The 26,091-nt window shown below is 60.3% G+C and overlaps 1 protein-coding gene across 1 annotated transcript in view; it reads left to right on the plus strand.

Annotated features, from left to right (window-relative positions):
• LOC123616957 (chemokine-like protein TAFA-5) overlaps positions 1–26,091 on the plus strand; it is a 169,489-nt gene that overhangs the window by 45,053 nt on the left and 98,345 nt on the right. The gene's annotated exons all lie outside the window — the stretch shown is intronic.

Below are 26,091 nucleotides of genomic sequence, written 5' to 3' on the forward strand. Positions count from 1 at the left end.
TCAAATTGACCGAAAGACGATCTCAGACGTAAAATGAGGATCACTGGCAAGAAGCGGCCTTGTCCGTCTCGTTGTGAATTGGCTCCGGAGCGGGAACACGAAGAGAAAGTCACACGGCCCCCTCTTCCCGACTGGCCCGCGTCTGCCTCACGGCCCATCCCTCCGCGTCTGCTGCGAGCAGCCGTCCTCCAGAGGTGGAGGCGAGTTGCCTGCGACGCGTGGGGGTCCTGCCCTTGCAGCCGGGCCTGGTGCCGAAACCCACACGCCAGCCTGTCGGCACCGCGTGGCCCGTCAGTGGTGCCGGGAGCAGTGTGAGCCCAGGTGGCCATGTTCCTCTGCGTCCTGGAGCTGCAGGTGGATTCCTAGTTCCAAAGCCGTGCTGATCCTGAACTTCGGTGCTGCAAATGGTTCTGCACGCGTGTTAGACGGGGGCCCTCCTCTGAGCTGAGATCTTATTCATCGGATTCATGCAGTGGCATTTGGAGAAAGGGACCCATGACCACACCATGCAGGCTACAGGAACTCAACCACTGTGGTGCCACCGAGGGCTCAGCCCAGCTCTGGTCTGGTCTGTCCACTTTTCCAGAGGTGACGACCCCAGGCCAGGCGTTCCTGGGGGAAAGGGGACGTGGCAGGAGCAGGGCCAGGCCACGGGCAGCTCTGGGGCCACTGCTTCGGGTTGGGATCCATCTCTGGCCCTCACTGCCTGTGTGGCCTTGGCAGTGGACAAGCCACAGGCCCCCTGTGCGAGCGGAGGAGAGCAGCCCCAGCCCGCACCAGGTGGGGACCGAGCATCACCTGGGACCGACACGGGCCAGCCTCCCGGGCCCTCAGCTGGGCGCTCCCGCCCGCTCTCTGCACCAGGCGCTGGTGCAGGCGATTCATGTGCAGTGACTCACTCACGGCTGCACCCCCGTGAGGTGCTATCGCGGCCCCCTTTCTCCCAAGGAGGAACGGAGCCACTGAGCATTTAAATACCCTGAGCACATGGCCCACTGGTTCCAGAAGCCGGGCTTGGGTGCCAGCGCTGGTGGGTGCCCCCTGGGTACGCTGCCGCTGGCTGCACTGCTGCTGGGACGGGGGCTTCTCTGCCTGCCTGTCGTGGCCTCACTCACAGCCTGCAGGAGCCACGTGCTCGGGGTTACCTGCCAGCCTTGAGTCCTCTCGTGAACCACTCAAGGGCCTCCCCAAGCCAGGCTGCACCCCCGGGGCCAGCACAGGACCTGGATCTGAGTGAGGGCTCCACCAGCCTGCGGGCAGCGAAAGACGCAGGCACTTCCTGCTGTCCGAAGTGGATGTTTCTCCCGGGCTCTCCCGTGCTCTCCCACGGTCCAAGTCCCAGGAGGGTGAGGCGCCCCCCACCCAGAGAACTGTTGGAACGAAGGTTGTGAAATGGCCCTTGAAAGGAGAATGATCTCAGCCCAGGAAGTCCTCCCCGAGCATCAGTCTCCACCTGGGTGGGCCCCAGGGCCCGCGGGGGCGCAGAGCACACGGGACAGGACCCCAGCAAACTCACATTGCCTCTCACTGGCCTGGGGGCCCCCGAATCATGACTTCAGACTTTCTAGTCCCAGTTGTCAGAAAAGCTAGCCTGGGCATGCCCAGGCAGTTGGAGCAGACGCCTCTGCGGGCTGACCCAATCACAGTGACCGTGGGGCCAGAGCAGCCTTGACACGTTTCTGGGTTGGCCAGTGACCCGCCTGCGTGTGCTGAGTGGGTGGACGCCAGGCCGTGTCAGAAGGAGGGCACGACTGATAGGACTTTCTATAGCGGGACACACGCAGAGACACACCACCGGGCGACGGCGGGAGAGGAAGTTGCAGACGAGAGGGTGCGGTGAGGTGGCGACGGCTTCCAGAGATTCCACACGTCTGTCTTACAGCCAGTGGTCACCTCATTTCAGATGCCTGGCAGGCTCTCTGGAGAAGTGTCCTGGCGTCTTCTGGGCCTGGCAGGGGGTGGATCAGTGGTGTCTGTCGCGGGTGCAGGTTGGGGGAGTCACCTGAGGAGCCTCTGCCTCCTCAGGGCAGCAGACAGGTGGGTCCAGGACCCTGGACAGCTCCCGGGAGGCCGATAGGGTGCTCAAGGCTGAGTGGCACCTGGGTGAGGGGGCTTTGATCTCGGAGAGCTGGGAGCAGTCCTGTGGCCCTGCCAGGCGGAGGGCTCGGTTCTGGTCATCTGGCCTCATCCCTTGTCCTGGGTCAAAGTCCTGGGAAGGCTGGGTGTTCACGCGGAAAACCTCTGTTGTTGAAAATGGTCCCAAAGTCCTAGCCGGTGTTCCTGCCTCGGGCCTTTGTGAGAAGGGCCAGCGTGCATGGCTGGGACACTGTCCCCTGCAGCCACCGGGCTGCTCTGGGTCCCCTGTATGGCATCATTCCGAGTCCTCCACGCCCCGAGGTGCAGGGGTCTCAGCGGGCAGGGGTGCTGCGCCTTCCAGTGCAGACACCATCATCCCCCACTGGCCTCAGGGCCTCCCTGTGGAAGGACGGCCTGTCCCGTCCCCTGTCACCTCCCAGGACAGGGGACAGCCCAAAGCAGGGCTTCCCAGAACGGAGGAGGAGCTGAAGTCCCGCCCAGAGGTGGGGCCAGTGGCAGCAGGCTCGCAGGGCTTCTGAGCTCGCGCTGTGCAGATGAGCCCGTCAGGAATTCTGCTCCAGAACTCGCTGATATTTGACTTAAAGTTCAGCTCTAAATATAGACCCATGGGGCCACGTCACAGCGTGTTGTCTTTGAGGTGTGTGTGTGTGATCACGTGCGCGGTGTAGTAGCGGGCAGGCAGTGTTTTTGCATCTTTCCTAATTCCTGCGGTGTTTTACAAGGAGGGAGACACGTGGGACAGAGACCCCAGGGTCAAGGCCTCCTGCCTTCCCACCTTCCTGCAGAGCCAGGCTGCCGCCTCACCCGCTGCCCAGGCCGGAGCCACCCCGCCCCAGCCGTCCCGTAGCCGCTGCCCAGGGGGAAGCTGTCGGCAGCGGAGTTGCAAGGTTAGGGGCTTCTGGGCCAGAGGAGGAAATCAGAGTGGACAGTGGACAACGTGATTAAGAGCCTGAGGCCCCCGTGGAAAGGGGGCACCACTCAGGGAACCTTCCGAGTGGCCTTTCATTTAGTAAGCAAAGCCCTTTGGCTGTTCAGCTGATGGCTGACTGGGGTCAGTGATGACGTGGGGGTTCTCGTGGCCAGAGCCCTCGTGGGGTCTGTCTGGGGCTGCGTGCCAACACGGCCGGCTCTGATCCTCCGAGGGTCCCCGAGAGGTGACCCGCCTTCCCCTCCTCCATCAGAAGGAGCCTCCGGGTCTGGGCCTTATCCAAGGAGGAAGCTGCACTGCCCGGGCACCTGGCCTGTGCTCTCTGCCCACCTGAGATTGGTCTTGGCTGGGTGGGGGGTGCCCAGACCCATTCAGACTGCCCTCTGAGTTCCAGCAGCTGAGAACCAGGTGCCCCTGGTGTCCTGGCGGGCTGGGGCAGACCCTGGGTCGGGGGGGCCGGCTGCCCTGTGGGCTAAGCCCAGGCTGGGTCAGCCTCGGTCCTCACGGCCATCTTGGGGTCCAGGACAGTCCACCTGGGACACTGAGTGGCACTACCCAGCATGGCAGGGGCTGGGGTACGACTTGGGCCCCGTGGGTGGGAGGCGGAGGGCAGAGAGCTTCAGGCAGGGTGTCGGCAACGGGGCCTGCCTGTCCCTTCTGTCCTGTGGCCTTGAGCAAAGCTCTCATCTTCGAGAGCCCGATGCTTTAATGTGTGAGTCTCGGGGCCATAACGCCTGCTCCAAGAGGCGCGTGCAGGTTGAGTGAGTTGGTGAGGTTCAGTCCCGGGGGCAGGGAGAGAGGTCTGTGGGTGCAAGCTTCCAGCGCGGTCTTCCCTGGCTGTCTCCACCCAGGGCTGGGACGAGCCAGGACCCCTTGTCTGGGATGGAGATGTCTGGAAGGTGGGCACATGCAGGCTAGCCAGTCTCAGGGCCCTGTGACCCTGGCCCCTCAGAAATCTGGATCCTCCCTGCCCACCTCCCCACAAAGGCTGGACTTCGTGAGCCTCTCGCCTCCACATCTGGCATTGGGGGACCTCTCCGTCCTGGGTCTCAGTGCCCCCTCCATCACCCCAGGTCAGGGCAAGGCCTGGACACCCCCTTGGCTCCGGTTGGGCACACAGGGCGGCTCCTTGGCCCTGCGGGGGGTACAGTGCCCAGCCTCCACCCCTGGGAAGGCCCCGTGGGGCTCAGGCATCACCACGGGTGGCAGGGATCCCAGATCCCCCACCCCAGGGGCCCCCCATTAGACCAGGCTTCCAGAGAGCTCAGGATCCTGGGCTCTGGCTGGGTGCTCGGTCTGGGGGAGGGCACTGGGACCTGCTGGCCCCCATCCAGCTGCTCCCCTCTGCCAGAGAGGGCTGCGTGCCACCCTGTCCCCGTTCAGCTTTGTTTGCAAGAACAGGCCGTGGTCTGGGGGAGGCAGGAGGGACAGATGCATTCAGCTCTGGAACAGAACCATCTGTGGGGCCAGAGCTGCCACAGGAGAGCAGGGGCACGCGAGCTCATGCCAGGGGCTGCCGGGGGACCGCACCTCCGTGGAGGTGACAGCTGGGCTGGGTGTGGAGAAAGGAGTGCCCTGCAGGAGGAGTTAAAATATATAAATCAGATCGTGTGGTTTTCCGTTGAGTTGTGTTGATGTAATTGAGTTGATCTGAAAGTAAATGAGCTTCCCTCGGCCTCCTACACAGGGAAGCTGGCGTGGGGCCGCCCCTGCCCAGGGCACCTCCACGGACAAGCCTCCCGAGGGTCTTCCTGACTCTGCATCTGGTGTGACCGCAGCCCTAACGTCTCGGAGTCTCTGTCCCAGCCCGGCTGGCTGGACTGCGGCGCGGACCCCTTCGGCTGGCAGCTGGCCTGTGCAAGGCCTCGCCCTGTGACCGGGGCGGCCTCGTTCCCGAGAGGCCCGCTCACACCGGGCACCCTCCCGGGCGCTGGGCGTCCGCACAGTCCTCGCCCTGCGTGGGACGCTGAGTGACGGGCAGAGTGGGACATGCCCTCGGGGGGTCTCCTGTAGATTAGCTCGGCTTCCTTGATGCATTGATTTTGTCAAGGGTCCGTTTATCACACTGACAACTGGAAAACCCTTAAGTAAATATTTACCGTGCAGAGTGGGGTCTGCCCAGGCTCCTGAGGGAAGTGGAGACGCAGCCACACCGGGCTGCCCAGGCTCGGCTCTCGGGGGAGGCGGGGAACTGGGGTCCCGGGGGCTGGCGCCCAAGGGCAGCGCCCCTGCCTGGGGCTCCACGGTGCTGACCAGGGGGAAGGCTGCCCCCCTGCGGGGGCTGCCTCCCACGTCTCTTTCACTCGGGCCCGCATCCACTCAACGTCCCCGAGAACCTGCAGTCTGCCCGGCCCTGTGCTGAGCTGGGAGGGGAGTGAGAGCCACCGCGGGTGGGGGCTGCCAGGCCGCAGGTTGTGCCCGGAAGTGACCACAGGCAGGCAGGCAGGGAGAGGAGGCCCCGAGGGGGACCAGGCTGACCACAGGGTGTCCTCTGGTCAGGCTCCTTCGACCAGAGGGCCTCTCACGGTCCCAGAACCTGGCCGAGAACTTGGCGCCTTGCCGGTTTCCTTCCCTGCCGGGTGGGGAAGGTGGCCTTTGTCCTGGCCACCGTCCTCCGGGCAGGAGCATCAGGGCAGATGGGGAGACTCCCCTGACGTGGGGAAGGGGTGCTGTCCCCTTGTCTGGCGCCCTGCTCCCAGGGTCCGTCTTCATCCTCAGCTCAGCGGCACCCGGGGGCATGGTGGGGAGCGCGTGCCCATGGGCTCCCTGAAGAATTAGGGAGAGGCACATCGTCCCCAGCCAGCCGCGCCTCGGGGAAGGCGGCCGGAGTGTGCGCTGCGGCTTTGAAGGCGCAGAAGTTTGACAGGCTAGTTTAACTCATCATTTTTTTCCCTATTAATCAAAATTAGGATAGGAAAGAAATTAGCATAATCCAACATTGACAATGAAGTTTTCCCATTTACTTCTCGTTCTGTGAGGGTTTTTTTAATCAGAATGATTTATGATTAATACAGTGCACATTAAAACTTTTAACCTGGTACCTTCCTAAAGTAAAAAATGTTCCCAACATATTACATTTTTAATCACATGAGTTAATTACTCTTCAGGGAGGCTTTGGAAATTCTGGGAAGGAGAGCATTACGGATTTCAAAGAAGGAGACTGAAACTGTCATTTTAATGAGAATGCAAATGAGAACTGTTAAGGTTCAGTGAAGGTCACAGAGGCTTAATCGGCAAATTATTATGGCCATTTATTGCCAGTAACAAATGAATATTAAAAGCTATTGTTTTAACAGATTAGACCTCCAAATTATTGTTATTTCAAAATTTCTCAGGTGTTTGAGATGCAACTTAAGGGTCATTAAATGCTGAGATCCTCGTCCCACCCAGCACCCTGTCCTGCACGTGTTTCTCTTACAAAGATGCGGGCACACTGGTGCCCGGATGTCGGGGTTCTCCGGCTGGGCTCTGCAGGGATGCTGAGGGCAGGCGTCTCACCCAGGGGTGGTCCTGCCGCCTCTCATGGGCGGCCCCTCTGTGTCTGTGGAGGTCCCTGGAGAATGGCCGTGTGGCAGGCGAGGCCAGGGTTCAGGGTCAGCGAAGGTGGAGGCAGGGGATGCTCGGGTAAACGCCAGCATCATAGGAGCGGGCGGAGACGGCAGACTCCCTGTAGCACGAACGCCGAGCCCTGGGGCAGCCTGTCTCCATCCGCTCACCACTGATACCAGGGCACTGTCCATGGTCTGGCCCACGGAGGGTGGGCTGGGGGCTCTTTGAGGGTCTGGGAGTGGAGTGCAGGCTGGCGGCGCGGGGGCTGTGGATCAGCGCTCTTCTTGGCCCTGCGGCCAGGCTGGCTTCCCAAGTCTCTGGACCCTTCTCATCCTGGCCCGCAGATGTCCGCTCCTCCTGTGAGGTCAGAGCAGGGCCCTCTGCTCCAGCAGCCAGGGGGTGGGAGGCAGACCCGCCCCTCCCAGGGCCTCAGGGCTGCTCTGGGGGGCATCACCGCCAGCCCATCCCCGTGGCCTTGGCTGGCATCCGTCCCTTCACACAGCCCCAGTTCAGTGCATCTGTGTCTTCAAAAGGAAGACGCATCTTTATTGGAGAGAGAAGGAAACATGCGGAAGGGAAGTTAACCCCGGAAGTGCCAGGGGCATGGAGCACGCTACGGGCTGTGGGCACCCAGTGGTCTGAAGCCACCTGCAGCCAGGTGATCCCCTCAGCAAAGGACTCAGAGAAGAGGTGACCTTTGCTGGGTGACCTCATCTCAGCCCCTCCTCCACAGCTGAGGGCCCAAGGCTGATGGCCCGGGAGCCACATCCATCTCCCCAGAAGCAGGGCCGCATCCTCCCAGACCAGGGTCCTTGGATGTCCAGCATGGCTGATGCGAGGTTATGGGCGGTGAGACTCTCCCCTTGACCTGACCTCCCCTCTCCCTGCCCGAGAGATCGCGCAGCCGGGTGTCTTGGTGCCTGGGACTCACATCCTGGCCTCAGCCTCAAACTGTGAAGCCTGCTCCTCAGGGCAGCCAGCTGTGTTGGTAGTTCTGAAAGGGTGACCTGTGGGACCACCCATGGGAGGTGACGTCATGTGGGCCTGGGAGTGGGACAGAGGAGATGAGAGACGAGTCAGTCTTAGCCAGACCCCGAGGGGTCCGGGGGAAGAGGCGGGGTCCTCTGGAGGAGTGCTTCCCAGCCCCCGTCCCCGGGCTGCGCGGAGGTGGGGGAGAGCCGGCCCCCCCGTCCCGGGAGCAGCCCCCTGGGGCTGTGGCTGCGTCTCCACCCCGCACACGCGGGAGGAGTGATTACGTGTAATGGAAGCCGAGGTTCTGGAGGTACGTTACTGGGAGCTGCAGCTCACACACAGACACGCACCTGCTGAGCCACGGGTAATTAATAGATTTATTTAAATTGGCCTTTGCCATCCGGATCCATCTGGGGAGGGATGCGTCCCGGGCCGGCCCACGTTGGGATGCCTGTGGTTTGTGAAAGGAAGCCGGGGATCCCAGAGAGGGCCCGGGGCAGCAGGGGCCCAGGGCGGACTGCCAGCAGGAGCGATGGGGCCGTGAGCCCGGACAAGGGGACGCCGTTCCCACTGACAGCCGGACGGAGGCCAGGTGTGCGGGTCCCCAGAGGGGCTCGCGGGGGCAGAGACCCAGGGCACCCACTCACCTCAGGGCTGGGCCATGCCCTTAACCGCTGGTCCGGGCTCCACGTGCGGCCCGCGGGGGCCTCGTCTCAGGGTCTAACGGGAGGCAGCTCAGTCAGCTGGTTCTCAGCCACCGCCTGCCACCTGCCACCCGCCTCCCGCCTTCAGAGGCTGACTGCCTGGTAGTCATCTCCCCAGTGGAGGCACCCAGCTTCCTCCAGCCCGGACCCCAGTCAGGCCTCAGTGCACGGGGGCGCCTTGTGCGCGGGTCTCCCTTCTGAGCGGCCAGCCCTCGGCACATGATGCAAGCTGCAGACTGAGCACAGTGGCACCAGGACCTGCTGCCAGAGGCCCCTCTCCTGGCGCCTGAGTCCGAGGGTCCGCCCAGACTGGGAGCGGGAGGTGTCTTTGCTGTGAAGGTCATCTCTGGATGGTGGCTGGAGGGGCCGAGGGCAGCATGGGCCAGGAGCCGGTACCCATTTCGGCCCCACGGCTGGTGGTTCTCGGGCAGCTTCCGGGCTCCTACTGCGCCTGCTGCTCCCCAGAAGGTGCTAGAAGGGCGTGGTGTCAGCAGCCCCGCCCCCTGGGGGGCACCTCCGTCTCCCGCCCCACCCCTGCTCGCCCTCTGCCAGCTGTGCGGGTGGGCTCCTGTCTCACCCCACAGGTCCTGTCGTCCCCTCCCTTAGCCCTGAGGCGGGACGGTGCCTTCGGCCGTGCCACGCCCCCGTCAGATCACAAGCTCTTTCCTGGGGGCCAGATCTCCTGTGTCCCTACTGAGCCCTGCAGCCAGGGTAATTACAGGGTGAAGAGGTGAGCCGCTCAGGGGAGAAGCCTGGGGACCCCCCCACACCAGGCTGCGGGGTCAGGGAGGGAGCCCTGCATGCCTGGGGCCCGGGGCTTCTCTGAGACCCGCGTCCTCTGGCCAGAAAGGCTGGTGTGTGTTTGTTATAATGTCCCCATCCTGAGTGTCATGCCCCTGGGCCTCTAGCTGGTGCCAGACAGACCCTGGATGCCCCGGGAGGAACCTTGGGTCCCAGGCTCAAGTTCTGACATAAAATGTCGGAAAACAACCAAAGCACGTCAGGCATACCTCGTTCTGGAGGAGGCCATGGGGAGTTCTGTGGGTGCTGGCCAGCAGGAGGAGGAGAGGGGGTGTCTGAGAGTGTGCTGTCGTGTGGCCCCTGCCCCCGGGTTGTCCCTGTGAACCCCGTGTGGGCCCCCCGGAAATGGGCCCGAGAGTGTATCCAGAGGCCCTGTGCGTGGTGAGGCCGGAGCTGGGGCCACCCCCGGTTCTGTCTGGACCACAGCGTCCCGTTGAGTCTGGTCCTCACCGTGACCTTGCAGAGCGATGACCTTTCCTTCCTGTGGGCACCAGGGGAGCTCCGCGCACGGCCAGCGCTTTCCCGGAGCCAGTCCTGGGGACTGAGGGGGCTCCCTCGTGGACATGAAGGAAGCCGTCAGGGCCAGAAAGCTGGGTCGGAGTCGGGGCGGCCCGGCGGGCTCAGAGGGAGCCGCCGGTCCCACCCGCCCGGGGGAGGTGGGGCTGGGGGGCCCTGCGGTTCACCGAGCATCCCCCGTCGGCCCTCGGGCTCACGCGCCCCTGCCCTGCTCGGTCCTGGAGGAAAGGCAGAGGCCCGCACAAGATGAGCGGGTCCCTGCTGGAGGAAGGCAGTGTGGGCGCCTGCATCCCCGGACACACAGGCCTCAGGGAGCAAGGGCAGGTGCCCATGTGACAACAGCAGCAAGGACGCTGGAGACGGGTGCTGGGCTGTGTCCCCCAGACTCCTGTGCGGAAGCCCTAATGCGCCAGCACCTCAGCTGGAGTCGGGTCACAGGGGTGGGCCCTGATCCTACACAGCCGGGCTCCTCAGAAGAGGAGATTGGGACACAAGCACACAGAGGGACAACCGTGTGGGGACACGGGGACAGACGGAGTCTGCAGCCCAGGAGAGAGGCCTCCGGACGAACCAGCCCTGCGGCACCTCGACCTTGGGCCTCCAGGCCACACCCTGTGGGACAGCGAGTGTCTGTCGTTTAAGGCCCCCGCCTGGCGTCATGGCCACCGGGCAGAGCGCTGCAAGGGGGCGGCGGGTTGGCGGTACTGAGGACAGCTCCCATCCCTGGGGCCTGAGGGGGAGCCTGGTCTCCCCGGGGGCCTCGTATCCATCACCCCACCTGCAGGCCTCGCTCCTGGGGACACAGGTGGCAAGCCACACACTGCCTGTGGCTCCCGATGGAAGAGCCCCCCACTACCCCCAGTAGAGGTGCAGCCCCACGTACGGTGCCACTTCTCCGCCTTCCCAGGGCAGAGCGTTTGGGGGGGCGGGGGCGCCTGCACGTCCGAAGGATCAGCACAAGTTCCTGGGGACGGGGAGGTGACAAGAACTCGCAGATGGAGGGGGTGGGGGCTGGGCCTGCGCCAGCTCATCCTTGCTCTGCGCCACCGTCGCGCCATCCCAGTACAGTCATTACTGCATCGTCACTCTCCGCGGCTGCATCGTAATGTGAGCTTATGTTCAATTTGCCGGGAGCTGGCAAATCACCGTCTGCGGCTCCACGGCACACACTCATTTGCTCCTTGCCCTAGGTGTCTCTTCAAGTCTCGCGTTTTACACACAGACAAATTAAATCTCGGTTTGAATGCGTCCCTCTCTGGAGCCGACATAATGTGTTTTAATAGCCATGGCCCCTCTTGGGGGGTTGGAGCTGCAATCATCTGCATTTTCAAGCGGCAGGTTAACTACAGGGACGTATCCTCCAAGCCAATAATGAAGTTACTAGACGGAGTCAGGGCCCAGGTGGGTCCAGGCTGCTCCCCTGCTGGGGCCGGGCGAGCATGGCCATTAGGGGCAGCGGCGCCTGGGGAGAAGTCTTTCTCTGTTCCTGCCTTTGTTGTTCCTCTGGGCGACCAAGACACGTGTCCGGAGCCTGGTCCGTGTGCAGACACTGGGAGATGGGAGCCTGGAGCTGGGGTCCAGGAGCTGCAGGCAGGCGAGGTCCCAGTGGGCACGTGGACTGGATGGCGAGGACCACAGTGCAAGCACCTGCAGTGGGAGGGCTGGTGGTTCACGAGGTCTAGAAAGATACCCTGAGCGCCCGTGTGGGCCGGACAGAGGGGCCAAGAGTGGTCCTGCCCATGGGCGTCCACCCACAGCCCCCAGGCTCCAGGGCAGAGTGTGTGAACAGGTGCCCAGTGGAAGTATGCAATTAGCAGGCGTTAAGTATGGACTGAATCATGTCCCCCAAATTCAGATGCTGCAGCCCTACCCCCAGTGTGATGGTGCTAGGGGTGATTAGGTCATGAAGTGGGGCCCCCCCCGGGGGGTCAGGCAGGAAAGCAGGCAGCGTCTGCAGCCAGGAGCAGAGTGTCCAAAGGAGCCGAGGCAGCAGCGCCTGGATCTTGGACATCCAGCCCCCAGAGCTGTGAGGAGCGAAGGTAGGGCCTGTAAGCCCCTCTCTGTGCTATTTGTTACGCAGCCCAGGCTGACCTGGACAGTGGGCCCCCAGCAGTGGATCTGCTCTGAGGCCAGTGATGACCAAGGGAGGGGCTGCCTGCTCTGCTGGGCTTCTGCTCTGTGGGTCTGCAGGGTGTTTGTGCTGCTGTGGCCTGGCCGGGTGCAGCCCCTCTGTGGGCTCAGAGGCTCAGAGCATCCTTCTGTATGCAAAGACGGACACACCGAGCCTGTGGTGGATGCAGTGCCTGGAGAGCTGAGCCCTTCCCTGCTGTGTGGCTGCAGGAGCTTCCTCAGCACGGATCACTGTGGTCCCAGGGCTGGATGCTGGAATCTTTTGGCTGTTCCGTGGACAGTGAGGCTGATCTGGAAGTGAGCGGGGTTGTGGCTGTCTGCACCCAGTGGGCAATGGTGGGAGTGTTTCCACTGTGTTTAGGTAAAAAAATGCACCACACTTTCGGTTCGCTGTCTGCCCAGGCCCTCATGGGCACCCGTGGTCTCATTCACGGCCTCAGTTCTCATTCATGACCATGGTTTTCAGGATCCACCTTGGGTCCTGGACATGCTCTCCACTGTGCTGTGAGGGCCTCGTGTCCACACTGGGTGGCTGTCCCCTGGGCCGTTGCCCCTGTTCTGCTGATGCAGCCGCCTCTCTGGGTCTCTGGGCCCCTGAGTGTGGCCTCCAATGAAAACATGCATCAGTTTATAAACCTGACAGTTTATAAAACGTTCACACCCACTCTCTTATTCACTCCGCTCAATAGTTTGCAGGTTCACCAGGGCTGAGATGATCGACTTTTGTTATTACCGAGGTGAGGATGGCAACGCTGGGGCCAAGCATCCCCCCAAGAGAGTTCCAGATGGCAGCAGGTGCAGTACGGCACCCGCACAAACAAGGCACCGCCACGCGTTTAAAATCAATAAGCCATCTCTGAAACTTGCCTCGGGCTCTGACCTTATTTAGCAGCTGATGGCTGGGCTACCGGCGTTGCTGGTCAGGGTCAGGCCCAGCCTCGCACACGCTGGACGAGGCAGCATGTGACCCACGTGATCCCCGTCCCTCTGCTGTGGGGCCGGGGGGTACCTCACGGCGGGCTCCAGCTGCCAGGCTCTGGGGGCCCTGCCCTGCCCTCCTCGTCAGGGATCAGTGATGGTAACTATGTCTTGGTGCCAAGACTCGGACTGGACAGCTCCGGGCGCCCAGGGGTGCAGAGAAGGCACCAGCAGTCGTCGCCGCTGACGCTGCCGTTGGTACCCTCAGCCCTCACTCCTGAGGCCCTTCCTGGAAAGTGGAGGGGTGTCTATGGGGAGGTTACCCGGCAGCAGATGGCCTGAGACTCCCATGGGGAGACCACATCTCAGTGGGAAGCCCACCCCCATCCCGCAGGGCTGGCATCTCACCTGGGGAGTGGTGGCCAGGACCCTGGGCAGGACCCCGGGGCAGGACCCCGGGGCCAGGGAGCCCCCATTCCTGGTCCCTTCACATCAGCGTCCTGGACTGTCCGGCTTGCCTCTGGTTATCAGGGGACAGCACAGGGCCTGATCCCTTCTCTACAGGGAGAGAAGACACTAGCAGATTTTCAGATCTCCCCAGATCCAGTAGGGCTGCACCCACGGGTGTCTGCTGCCTTTCCCTCCCTTTCTCTCCTGACCCAGGCGAGGATGGGGGCCCTCTGTGCAGGGAGTGGTGCCAGGGCCCTGGATGGACTGCAGGCCAGAACCTGAGACAGCTCCACGCCCAGTGGGCAGTGCCACTTCCAGGCCAGATGCTGGACTGAACCGGGCCTCCCACTCCCCTGCAGCCAAACCATGGCTCCTGACCTTCAGCCGTTTCTCTGACATTTAGCAAACAGTGCCATCTGCCACCTCCTCAGACTCTCAGCCAGCCCTTTGTGTGGACCAAGTGAGGACTCCTGTGGACAAGGGGCCGGTCCTCACCCTGGGGGTCATTTGCACATTTCTCCAGAGGGGATGGCAGTGGGTGGTTAGGTTGGGAGGACAAAGGGGCAGTCTCCTGAGCTTCGAATGGTCTGTCTGGCCTCACCAGTGGCCTGAGGGGTAAGCAGCAAACTCTGTAGGGGACTGGAGAAGCCGGCCCAGCCATCTGAGTCCCTGGATGCAGGACGGCAGGCAGTGATGCTCCCCACATCTCCTTCTGGGGCATCTGGTCCCCAGAGGGAGCCTGCGCCTGCACTCAGGCAAGGACCTCTTGCTGCCCTGATGGTCATGGCATCCTGGGAAGGTGCCACTCCCAGGTCTCCAGCTCTTCCCTCACAACTGGAGTGGTCCCCACGCCCTCTGAGGAGCAAGGGTCACAGGGCATTTGATCAGGCCTCCAGCTCCCTGAGCAGGGCCCTAGGGCGTTGGCTCCTGGATGGACAGCATCTTCACGTCCAGGAGGTGGAGGTCAGGAGCCCTGAGGGAGAGCTGCTGGGTGTTGATCTGACTGCCTTGCCATGTGGGACAGCTGCTCTCCCCCCGCCTGTCCTGGGCAGCTCCCTGCCAGGACCCACGGGCTCCCTCCCAGGTCTGTCCTTCCTGAGCCTGGCCACGCTGGGCGGGCAGCACAGACTGCTCCTCAGCTGTTTTCTTTAGAAAGGATGCCCCATACAGCAAGGGCACCTTGGTCTGGGCCCCCCAAAGCAGCCCAAGACGAGGACAAGCCTGCCATGGTGTTTGGGAAGTGACTGGAGGAAATAGCTCTGAGGAAGGAGACAGGAGTTGGGAGAGAAGGAAGAGCGGTCAGCGGGGTGATGGCTTCCCAGTCACCGCTGTGGGCAGCTGGGCTCTGCCCTGGTGGGGACAGACCACGGCTGCCCCCACGAGAGCAAGCAGAGACAGTTATCCGGAGCCCGAGGCTGGTCGTAGGGGGCGGGGGGGGTAACTGGACAGGAGAGTGACAGCCAAGCTCCCAGTCCCTGCCAGAGAGAGGCAGGGCCTGGGGTGGCTGCAGCACTGACCAGAACCGGGTGTCCCTGTGACTGTGTTGCAGAAAAGTGTGCGACAGCTCAGTTGTGACAGCCACATGGATCCCGGAGAGAGACCAAGCAGCACTCGGAGAGCTGGAGAACTCAGATTTATTACGCCAACAGGCCCACAAAAGTTAACACTGCAAGCTCTGGACCCCATCTGTAGGTTTACACAGGCCTTTATAGGCTGCCAGTCTGCACTTTGCAACATCGTATGCAAATAAGGTATAACAGAAGTTGACTAATTAGGAACAAGCTTCGTAGAAATGGACCAATCAGGAGGGAGAGAAATAACCAATCAGGAGTGAGGGAAATGGACCAATCAGGAGTGAGCTCCATGCAAATGAAGCACTACAAATGGACCAATCAGGAGTTAGCTCAGGGAACCAATAGAATTTTAGGGGTAAGTTCCACTTTCCTAGAAGTTAGCCGTTTCAGAGGCAAAAAGTGAGATAAAGCCACTGGGCCAGGGAACCGGATGGTGCTGGCAGGAGAGTATTGGCCCTGGCTGGGGGTCCTGCAGGTCTTTTTTTATGGGGCTTCCCGCCTCAACTGTGGGGGGCATATCTGGCTCTCCTTGGTTGGTCCTGAGTTGGAATCGGGGATAAAACAAGGGAAGCTTGTGGTCACTGACCACACCCTGGACATTTGGAGGGATGGCTGTAGGGGCGGGTTGTGGGTCACAGTTCTAGGTCACATATGGTCTGGCCCTTGTCCGTAGAATGCCAACTGCCTCCTAGTGGCCAGGGTGGGACAGACGGCAGAGGCTGGAGCCGGGGGTGGCATCATGGCCCCCTGCCAGCCTAGAACTTCTCTGGGGTACACTGCCCATGGTCAGGGGCAGGGCAGGTGGGAGGTTGGACAGAGCCCCTGCAGGGCCACACAAGCTCAGGTGGGGTGTGGGCCTGGGGAACGTGTCATGACCCACTATCAAGGCCACGTGCTGGACAGGGGGTTAAACCTGAGAATGTGCAGCCGGGGTGGCGTTCCTCGGTACCGGCTGCAGGGGCCAGGTGGTGGCTCACCCAGATGTGGAGAGAGGCAGGAACACAGATGTCCCCAAATCCCACTTGACAAAGAGAGGAGGCTCCCTCTCACAACAGCAGCTGTGGGGAAGCCTCCTGTTCTAGCTTTAAAAGAGCATGAGACTCAATCCCCAGCAGCATTTTAAAAAATGTTCAAAAGGCTGGAGCCACCAATCTTTTACCATTTCTGGCTCTGCGTGGCTCCACCCGACTTCCTCTGCCTGCTTGGGGAGGAATCTGGCATTTTCCTCCCTCAGATGGAGGCCTTTTGGTGTCTGCATAGAAGCCTTGTTATTCTCGAGTCTCAGCTTCTGAAAGTTCTCTGCCACGTTGGACCTCTGTCTTGCCGCCCACCCAGCCCTTGGGAAGCTCAGCCCTTGGGAAGCTCCTGTCAGCCCCAATCACAGCATGTGCCCCATAGGGCTGGGATTATCCAGGAGCTGTGTCCATGTCCTCCAGGTGCAGGCTCAGAACAGGTTTGGGTCTGCTTTCCTCCTGAACGTTTCTTGTCTCGACCAGAGCCAGGCACAGGTAAAGGATGGATGGATGTACAGATGGGTGGATAGAAAGAAGGATATATGGCTGGCTGGATGGATGGATAGGTGGGTGAATGGGTAGATGGATGGATGGGTGAATAGATGAATAGGTGGATGGAGGGATGTACAGTTGGGTAGATAGAAGGAAAGATGGATAGACAGATGGGTATGTGGATGGATGGATGGATGGATGATGGACAGAAAATGAAGGATGGATGCGTGGATCAATAATGATGAATAGATAGATGATGGGTGGGTGGACAGGTGGATTGATGGAAGGATGGGTGGTTAGATAGATGATAGATGGCTGGTGGATCTGTGAGAAGTGTATGATGGATGTCCAGATGGAGGAATAGATGGATGGATGTATGGATGTCCAGACAGAAGGAAATGGATAGGTAGATGGATGGATGTGTGCATGAAGGACGGATGGATGGATGGATGGATGATGGATGGTGAAGAGGTGAAGTAGCTCTGAGCATGTGACAGCCTCTTCAGGGAGCAAGGGCTGCCAGGTCTTCCCAGCCTGAGCCCAGCCTGTCCTGGCGTGGCTCTAGGCAGGTCCTGAGCTCCCTGAGCCTCAGTTTCCTCAGCAGTAAGTGGGGAACCTCTGCTCAGAGTCCTGTGAGTCCTGTGTGGTGTGTGGCCCGCGGCAGGGCTCTGGCTGTGAGCCTGGTCTAGGGGCTGTGCCGGGGGCTGGCCCTTCTCGCTCTTCTGCTCGCCTGGTGGTTTGGGGGCTTAAGCTTGTTGACACAGTGGGTCTAGTTCATTCCTTTTTCTCTGCTACGTAGTATCCCAGCTCGTGGCTCTGCTTGGCGTCACCCTTCCCTGTAGGAAGGGGTTCCCATTGTTCGGATGGTTCTAAGGTGTTGCTACAAAGAAGCTGCTCTGAGTCGTGGGGTGTGTGTGTGGCAGGGGCCCTCATTCCATGCCTGCCATCCGCTCTGGGGCATCCTGTGGGATGTGACTTTCAGATTTAAAGCTGTGACATCTTGAATTTGACTGTATTTCCTCAAGGATACTTCAACAGGAAATCACTGTTTTTAAACAAAACCAAAATCTCTGTGGTTGCTTCCCAGAGGGCAGGCACAGCTCTCACGCGGAGGCAATGAACTGGCCGCGTCCCACCCTCCGCTGGCCCTTGCGGCCCAGGGGAGGGCACCGTGCGCACACCTGTTCCGGGGGACCGTGGTTCCCTCACAGGCTCACTAGGAGACACTGAGCGAACGGGGTGCGTCAAGTTCCCCTGAAGTGTGAGAGTGAGTCACTGTGTGCGGAGGGCGCTCGGGGACTTCACAGGGGAGGCAGGGCAGCTGCGGTCCGGGCGGAGGTCAGAGCTGCACAGTGACTGCTGCGTTGGCCGGTGGGGCTGGCCAGCCAGGTGCAGAGGGGTGCCGGGTCCTGAGAGACCGGCTGGGGGGCAGGTCTGTTCCTCCAAGGGGCCTCAGTCTCCCCTGCCCCACCGCTCACCCAGTTCTCACCGGGGCGTCACACCCTCTGGGCTCCTTCTGGGCACCTGGCACAGGTGGGTGAGGTCCTCGGGGTGCAAAGCTTGCAGCCCTGCTCCCTTGGAGGCCCAGGCCACGGCCGTGGTGGGGGCGGCGGCGGGATGTGGCGGGGCAGGTGGCCCTGTGGTGTGTGCCATCTGCCTGATCAGCTCTAATCCAAGTCTGAGCCCTGAGGAAAGATCGAGATGCAGGACTAAGAAGCTGGCAGAGGCCACACAGCCGGGCCTGGGACCGCGGCCCTCCCAGCCGGTGGCCGTGTGGCCGTGCTCGGTGGGTGTGCAAACCTCTGGCCGGAGGATCGTGGCGACTAGGAGCAGAGCCTGGCCCAGCTCGACGGTTGAAGTGGTGCCTGTGGGTGGCGGGGTCCTGCAGTGGCCAGGATGGGGACGAGGGTGAGGTGAGCGGGACCCCACCTCAGACACAAGATCTAAGGGAGCGCCAAATAATGTCCATCATCAACAGGTGTAACTTTAAAAAAAATTTTATTGACGTGTAGTTGATTTATCATGTTGGTTTCAGGTGAACAGCAAAGCAGTTCAGTTCTACGTACACATGCAAGTATTTCTTTCTTTTCCATTATGTGTTGTTACAGGGTATTGAATACAGCTCCCTGTGCGCGACAGCAGCCTTGTGGTCCATCTGCTTCATACACAGCAGTGAGTGTGTGTTGATCCCAGACTCCTCATCCATCCCTCCCCTCCGCCCCTTTCCCATTCGGTAACCAGAGCTTGACTTCTATGTCCGTGAGTCTGTTTTTGGTTTGTAAATAGAATTTGTGTCTTTTTTTTTAGACTCCACGGAAGAGCGATATCATATATTTGTCTTTCTTTGTCTGACTTCAAGGAAGAGTAACATTTTAATGCAGTACTTTAAAAATCCTCTCGGCAGTCTGTGATCCACGGGTCCGTGCCTGTGTTTGTAGTTAAAGTGTGGTGGGGGGTCTTGGCTGTCGCCTCTTTGCTCCTCTGCGTCACTGGAGGGGACATGTCGAGGTGACTTAGGTCTGGAAGAGCCGACTGTGTCCAGTGTCCCCTGGGGGCCACGCGGGTGTGCTTACAGCAGGGACGTGGCACAAGCTATGACCGGGCTTCTCCCCAGAGAGCTGGGGTTCAGGGCAGCCAGAATCCTCGGGGGTGCAGCGGACCAGCAGTTCCCACCCCTTGGGCAGACATACGGGCAGGGTGGGGACTGGGATGTCCTCCTCAAATGTGAATCACCGCCTGGCAGGGGCTGGTTCACAGCACAGCTTCTGACTTGAAGAATCCACTTTCTCCTGGTGAGCAGCCTCACCCGCCCATAAAGTTCAGCTGAGGCGGAATTCCACCCCCCTATCCCCAAGAAGCCCCTCTGCTGTGTGGCCAGCCCCGGGGAGGGGGGGCCTGGCCCCCGCGCCGCGGTTGGGCACCACCCTGCCTGCCTAGAGCTCCTCCTTCTTTGGGAGGCAGTGTTGTTGTCGTCCCCATTTTAGAGATGAGGAAGCTGAGTCTCAGAGGGATGAGCAGGCCAGCCTGGCTCACCCAGATCTGGGGGGTGAGATCCCAGCTCTCATGGTCCAGCCGCAGAGCTGCCCTGGGACCACTGAGCCCTGCCCTGCAGCCACAGACCACCACACACACTGTGAGGCACCCGGGGGGGGGGTTCCTGGAAGGTGGGGGGCACTGCAGGACTTATCAGGGACTTTGTTTAAAATGAAGATGCTTGGGAGTAGGTTATGTGGTGCCAGTCAACTGTGCTGTCTCCACGGCATGTCCACGGGGCCCCCTCCAGCCACTTACAGGCCAGGAGAGGGGCCAAGCGGCGTGTGGAAGCCTGCAGGCCCATGTGCACAGTGTGGGGACAGTGGAGGGACCCCGACTTCCAGAGGCTGGGGCAGGCCTGCGCCTCCTGGGAGGCCGCGGGAGGGAGGGGTGTGTGTGTGTGCAGGCGTGATGCCCGTCAGGGGGCCGTGACTTGGGGCTGAACCCCAGCCCAGACTCACGCACCATCTCTGCTCACAGGTCCTCAGAAGAATGCTCCCTGTGCAGAGGGTCTGGCATCCCCTGTCCCCGGCCTCGGGTCTGGTTCTTTACAGAAGCTGTGGAGACATTTGGTTTCCACAGTCGTGACCCTGGGACCCCATCCCCGGACAAACCGGGCCAGGAGGACACTCGGCCCTGTCCACCCCACAGGCTTCTCCAGCCTGTGTTTTAAGCTCAGCCTCCTGCCCTCCACCCCCGGGAGAAGCCACACCCCAAGCCTGCGCTGCGTCTCCGCAGCCCCAGGGGGATGCCTCCGCCCCATGACCCGGCTTCGTCCCCGGCACCGGCTACTTCCTGCCCCCTCGGCGGGGCGCTGCCCCGGCTCTCCACCAGCCTGCAGAAGGCTCCCACTTCTTGTGGCTCCGCGTAGGACCCGGAGCTCCGGGAGGTGGGCTCAGTCCTGCGGCCAGGAGATGGACCTGGTGGACCTGTGTGCTCCAAGGGGCTGGGCCAGCGGCCTGGGCGGCGGCCCGGTGGGGGTCCTTTCCTCTCTGACCCCCTGCCAGGCGACACCCCTGCTGAGGTCTCCCTCCCTGCCTGCGCCTCTGAGGACTCCACCTTATTGCCTCAGCACTGCCCTCGGGCCCAACCCAGATCCTTCCACCTCTCCATCTGCCCCCTCCGGTCTCAGTAGACTTTGGTGGGGGCCTCAACCTCAAAACCATCTCCACAGGCAGGGCTCCACACTGTCCCCTCCGGCCTGGTCTCCCCATCCGTTCCAGACCCCGCCTGCTGCCCCTTCCTACCCCCCTTAGGTACCAGTGGACGGCCCCCAACTTACCCCGAAACCAAACCCTCCGCCACCCCGCCTGCTCCCAGCAGTCAGCTGCTCCCGTCTGCCCGCAATACCTCTTCCTTCTGTAGACCTTTCTGGAACTTTCTCTGAATCATCACCCACGTCTGACCACTTGCAAGCGTCTCCCGCACTGTATCGTCTGGACTGTTGGTGGCCCAAGTGGCCTCCTGGCTTGCTCCCTAGTGACCCGAGGTCTCGTCTCCTTGGGACGCCCACCCTGGTGCGTCCGTGCCCAGAAGGGAGACACTCGGTTCCTGGCACGGCAGCTGCGGGCCCAGGGGGCCGGCCCCGCGTGTCTCATCCCCGAGTTCCTTGCCGCCATCCAGCCACCAGCAGGGAGGCACGTGGGTTCGGCAGGGACGGCGCTGAGCCTGGGACTCCGGAGCGTGGCCCTTCCTCCCGCCTGCCCCGTCCCTGCTCCCCAACCCCGCCAGGCCCCTGGCTCCTGCATGCTCTACGCCTGTCCTGGGGGCCGTGTGATTTAAGCATCCCGGTTTGGTCCAGGTGCCCTTCTGCTTGGTAGCCTCTGGGATGGACGGCTGGTGGTGAAGCTGGAGTCTCCCAGGGACACGGGGACCACGGGGCGTGTGCATCCGGCTCCAGGCTTCCTCTGTGAGCAGGACGGCCCCGCCTCCGCCAACGCCTGCCCTTCTGTCCCAGCTGCGTGTCTGGGCTCCCAGGGAGACCCTGCTGTGGTTCCCAGGGTCGGGTCCTGCCTGTGCCTCGCGATAATTAATTATTCTTTTTTTTAACATCTGTATTGTGGTATGATTCCTGTACAGTAAACTACACATATTGCAGATGTACAATTTGATGAATTTTGATAGATGTCTACACCCACGAAACCACCACCGCAATTAAGAGAGCTAACATGCCATCACTCCCTGGAGGTGCAATTTTCAAATTCCCAGTTTACCGCTTCCCACCCCTTCCCCCCAGGAACCGTAAGTTTGTTCTCTGTGTCTGTGAGTCTGTTTCTGTTTTGTCAATGAGTTCATCTGTGGCCTTTTTTTTTTTTTTTTTTTAGATTCCTCATATAAATGATATCATACGGCATTTTTCTTTCTCTTTCTGGCAAATTATTCTCGTTGATCTGGGGCCTGGGTCCCCCAGAGTGACCTGCAGATGCAGGCTGTCCGTGCGAAGCGCGCTGGTCACTTTCCGGCAGTCCCACGGCCCTTGCTTGGATCCGGGTGAGGGTGGGGCTGCTCCCCAGGCCTGTTCCCCTCGCTCGGACCCAGGAAGAGACAGAATCCCGGCCCAGTATCCTGGCCTTTCCCAGGGCGTCTCTGGCCTCCAAGGCTGCGCAGGACTTGCCCCGGGTCCTGATCCCCAGCCTCTTCCCTTGTGGTTTCCGGAGCCTGACGTCTCTGTGCAGCTGCAGTTTCCTCTTCCGGTGCACTCACCAGCAGGCTAGTTCTGTCTGCGAGTCCCGGACTCGCGGCCTCTGAGCCCTAAGCCTGCCAGCGGGGTCCCTGCCTGCTGCGTCTCCCCGTCCTCCTCCCTCCCGGGGTGCACGCTGATCCTGCTCCCTCCGGGGGCCGTGCCTCTGCCCAGCAGCCGAGGCCAGCACACCCACCCCGTCTGCCACCATGGCCTGCCGTGGGCAGAGCGTGTGTTCACATTTGTTTTTCAAAAACAGCTGTGGCTGTCTTTATTTTTATTTGTGTCTCTCTCTCTTTATATATATACACACACACGCACACGCACACACACGCACACGCACACACATGCACACACACACGCACGCACACGCACGCACACACACACTACTTGCCCATTCTTTTCAACGAGTGCAAACTCTTATGTTACGTGGACTTCACACAGTTTATGTACATCATTTTTTATGATACCAGGTTTCCTCAAATCACAGAGCTGACATGACCCACATGTTAAAAAATATTCAAAGAATAAATGAAGGTTCCAAATGAAAGCAAGATCCTGCCCCCATCTTTCCTGACTGTCCCACCAGGGACAGAAGAGTCTGGCCCTTCCTGCTGTAACTTTTATTTTCTTGCTTTTCACCCAGCGCTGTGGCTGTAAGGGCCAACCTAGACGCTGACTCCTTGCCTCGCCACCTCGGGTCCGCCCGGCCAGGGCCTCACCTCCCCTCACGCTGCGCAGGGGCAGGGCAGAGGCCTACTCTCTCCTTCAGCACCAGGCCTTCCCTCATGCCATAGAAACAAAAAGATCATCAGAGTTTAAGAATTTAGGTTTACCTTTCTACTACAAACTTTCTGAGCTTTTTCTCCTTGTGGGTTTTAAAACTTGCTAAAAAAAATTCAGTGGCATTTGCAGTATTACTCCAAGTGTTGCTCAGCCCAGGTACCAGAGTTGCGCCCAGTGTGATGGAGAGAGAGACTGAATGTTCTGGCGTGAAGGTTTTACCAGTTGCGGGGGATTCTTCCGCGCGTGAGGGCCTAGCGCAATTCTGAGGCACACGCTTCACGCCAGATTTCACTTCTAGAGATGCGAGACGCTAGAGTTCCCTTTATCCCACGTCCCCACACCCGATTCCTTGATTCCTTTCTCTGCTGGCGTGTCACTCTAGGTCAACTTTTTGTCCAGGCCACGTGAGCAGGAAGCTGCACTCCTGTGAGCCTTTAAGTGGGAACCCGAGCCGATAGTTTAGCTGGGTGTGAAGTTCTAGCTGCTCCTCCAGAACGGGACGACCTGCTCCCGTGTCTCCCGGAGGCCGTGCTGCTGCTGGAGACCCTGCCTGTTTCAGATGCCACGGAACATACCTTATCTGCTCTTTGTATTCTGTTGGCTTCTCAGGGTTCCTTGCATTTCTTGGGTCTCGGTCTGCCTGTTAGACCTATGTTGAGTCTGGGGGCTGCCGTCTGAGCGTGTGTGTTGTCTGAGTTTTCCCCTCTGTGTTGCCTTTTTCCTTCTTCTTTAGGACTTTGCGCAGACTGGAGCTCGGCACTGTGTCGCACCCCGTGGGTTCCAGCGTTTACCCGTGCTCTCATTTCTCTCTCCAGTTGCTGTCCGTTCTGGGAAGCATCCTTCACTGAAAACCGCAGCCTGGTGTCAGCCGTGCCCACTTCACGACGCTGTCCGTCCCCCGAGCCTCGAGTGGGCTGGTCCTGCTGACCCCTAAGACCTCCTGCTTGCTCTCTTGCCTCCCTTTTTGTCATGGTCCCTTATTTTCTTTCGCGGGTGCTGCTCCTCTCAAATCTCTTCGAGGACTGTACTACTTGGAAATATTATTTTGCTTTTCCCTGAGTCATTTCTGATTCCTGCCCCTTAGGAGGTGAATGTCAGAGCACACACATCCTGGGTCTTCCTTCCTTTGCTGCAAATCCCCCATGGCCTTGCCCGCCGGGTCCTCCCTGTAAGGTGATAAAGGTAGAGGTGAGGACAGGAACTGGTCGGTGTGAGTCGCCTTGTCCTGGGTAGCCCTGCAGACCCTTGCTTCCCTGGGAGAGCTGAGCACAGGCTCTCTGGGAGTAGGAGGGTGTGTGGACAGATGGACGCGCCTGGAAGAGGCAGGGCAGCCAGCGAGCAAGCAGGGCCCTGGCTGGCCTGATGCTGCGTGTCTGTATCCGGGGGACGTCCGTGCCCCTCCCTCCCAGGTGTGGGCCTCGCTCTGACCTGGCCCTGCTTGCTATGGGTGGCCCGTGACCTCCACTCGGCTCCGCCTCTCTCTCCTGCTCCCACTTTGTCAGGCCTGGTTTTTTAGCAACCTGGTGATGCCTGTGAACCCCTTCCCCAAACAACATAAAAATGTATGCTTACTAAGAAAATCGATTCTTTTGAAATGCAGTTCTATCAAACGTTGGGAAATCTATTTTGATAAAATAATAATGTTTGCTTCTTTATTAAAACATTACATAAAAATAATCTGGCAGTGGGGCAAGCATCATGTGAAGTAAGGGTGATATTTCAAGATGTGCACAAGCACTGTGATGGGAGGTAAAGGTTCCTGCAATTTCTGTTAGTGACAGAAATCACCGTTACACCTGAACTCTTGTGCTTACTGCCTCCTCGCCTCATTGAAGGTAATGGTCAAATTTCGGTTAGAGACGCATTAAACAAAACGCACCATCTCCCCGTCCTGTCCAGTCCCTCCGGCACTCTGGGGATTCTCCCTGGGCAGAAACCCCTCTCCCTTTGGATAGCATCCTTCTGGCTCTCGCCTGAGCCAGCCTCACCTGACAGCTGCTCTCTTCCAGGAATAACTACCCGTAGGGACCTGGCCTGTGCCCCCAGGAGGCGCTGCCTCCTCCTTTGGGTCATAGGTGCTGGTTCCAGAGAACCTGGACATGACTCTGGCTCCAGCTCCTTCTCCTCCCTCCCGAGCTGGCCACAGGACGCCCGCCCTTCATGGCCTGCAGGCTGTCCTTGCTCTTGGTCCCCGACACTGTTACAGTTTTATTGTTTTTTACAGAATCTCCAATCAGACCCTGGCTGTCCCTTCCCGAGGTGCATGTGGTACTCACGCTACCATCTTTAACTCACTTCCCAGTGGCACCGTGGGCCTCTGTGGCATGCACTGTTAACCGACTCTTAGGGCCACCTGCCCCAGGGACCCTCAGTTGTCACCTGGTGCCTCTTCTCAGGCCATAATCAATGCCATAGGCGTTTACTTGTAGAAGGTCCTGGATCCGGGAGGGGAGCCGGGAGGGGGAGGCTCTGGTCCCCACAGTGCAGCACAGGCCCTCTTGTTGCACTTGTTGAAAATAAATTTACACCGTGTTTCTCTTTATACACTTTCTTTTCTTAATTCTCTTTGCAGAAGGATCCTCCAAATGGTTAGTTTATAAAAGTTCCTCTGGTGAATTTAGAATACTTTCAGTTTTCAAAATTTCAAGGACTACGCACCTGATTGGGGCACCCCCCTTGTTTCCTGCCTGAGGTCCCTTTGGGGGCCGGGGTGTGTGTGTGTAGTCAGCACCTGGTGACCCTTGAGCCTTTTCGGTAGAGAGCTCTGCTCCCAGTAAGGCCTGAAGGCCAATGACCTTGGCGGAGGTCAGGCCCTGCAGGCCACGGAGGGCGGCTCCCAGAGGCTGCTGTAGGTGGGGCTTCAGTGGAGAGTTCCTGGAGGGTGAAGGGCGAGGGGAGGTGGAGGCTGTTACAGGAAATGAGGTTCAGAGGGGCTGCCCGAGAGGAGAGAGAGTCCCCGCGGGCAGCACGTGAGGCTGTGGCCACTTCTTCAGGGGCGGGCTGGGACCCGGCGTTCGTGTATCGTGGACACTGCCCAGGGAGGGGCCTGGGAGTGATGCAGCCAGAGTGGGGGGCTGCTTCTCAGGCGGCCTCCCCTCTGACCGGGACTGGCACAGCACCCGCCGGCCCGGTGGGCAGTGGCGCGCTTGCTTCTGGTCCTAATTGCCATGGTGTCAGTGTCAAAGCCTCTGAGGGCCTCAGTTTCCCCAGGTGTATGTGGTGAACTTGACCTGTCTGACCTCTACGGGCCCCTCCATAAATGTCTGTGCAGGAAGGAGGCAGTTTTCTTTTGAACCCCTGAGCGGGGCTGCCCAGGCCTGACACTCCCCAGAGCCTCCGGGGATGGGGCACCTCCCTTGTCCTCCACCCACCCACACAGTCGGAGGGCGCAGGTTTGAGTAGAGGCCCCCTCCCTCAACCCCAGCCAAAGCTCTTTGCTGAGCATTTA

Source organism: Camelus bactrianus, chromosome 12, assembly GCF_048773025.1.
Source record: "Camelus bactrianus isolate YW-2024 breed Bactrian camel chromosome 12, ASM4877302v1, whole genome shotgun sequence".
Taxonomy (NCBI): Eukaryota; Metazoa; Chordata; class Mammalia; order Artiodactyla; family Camelidae; genus Camelus; species Camelus bactrianus.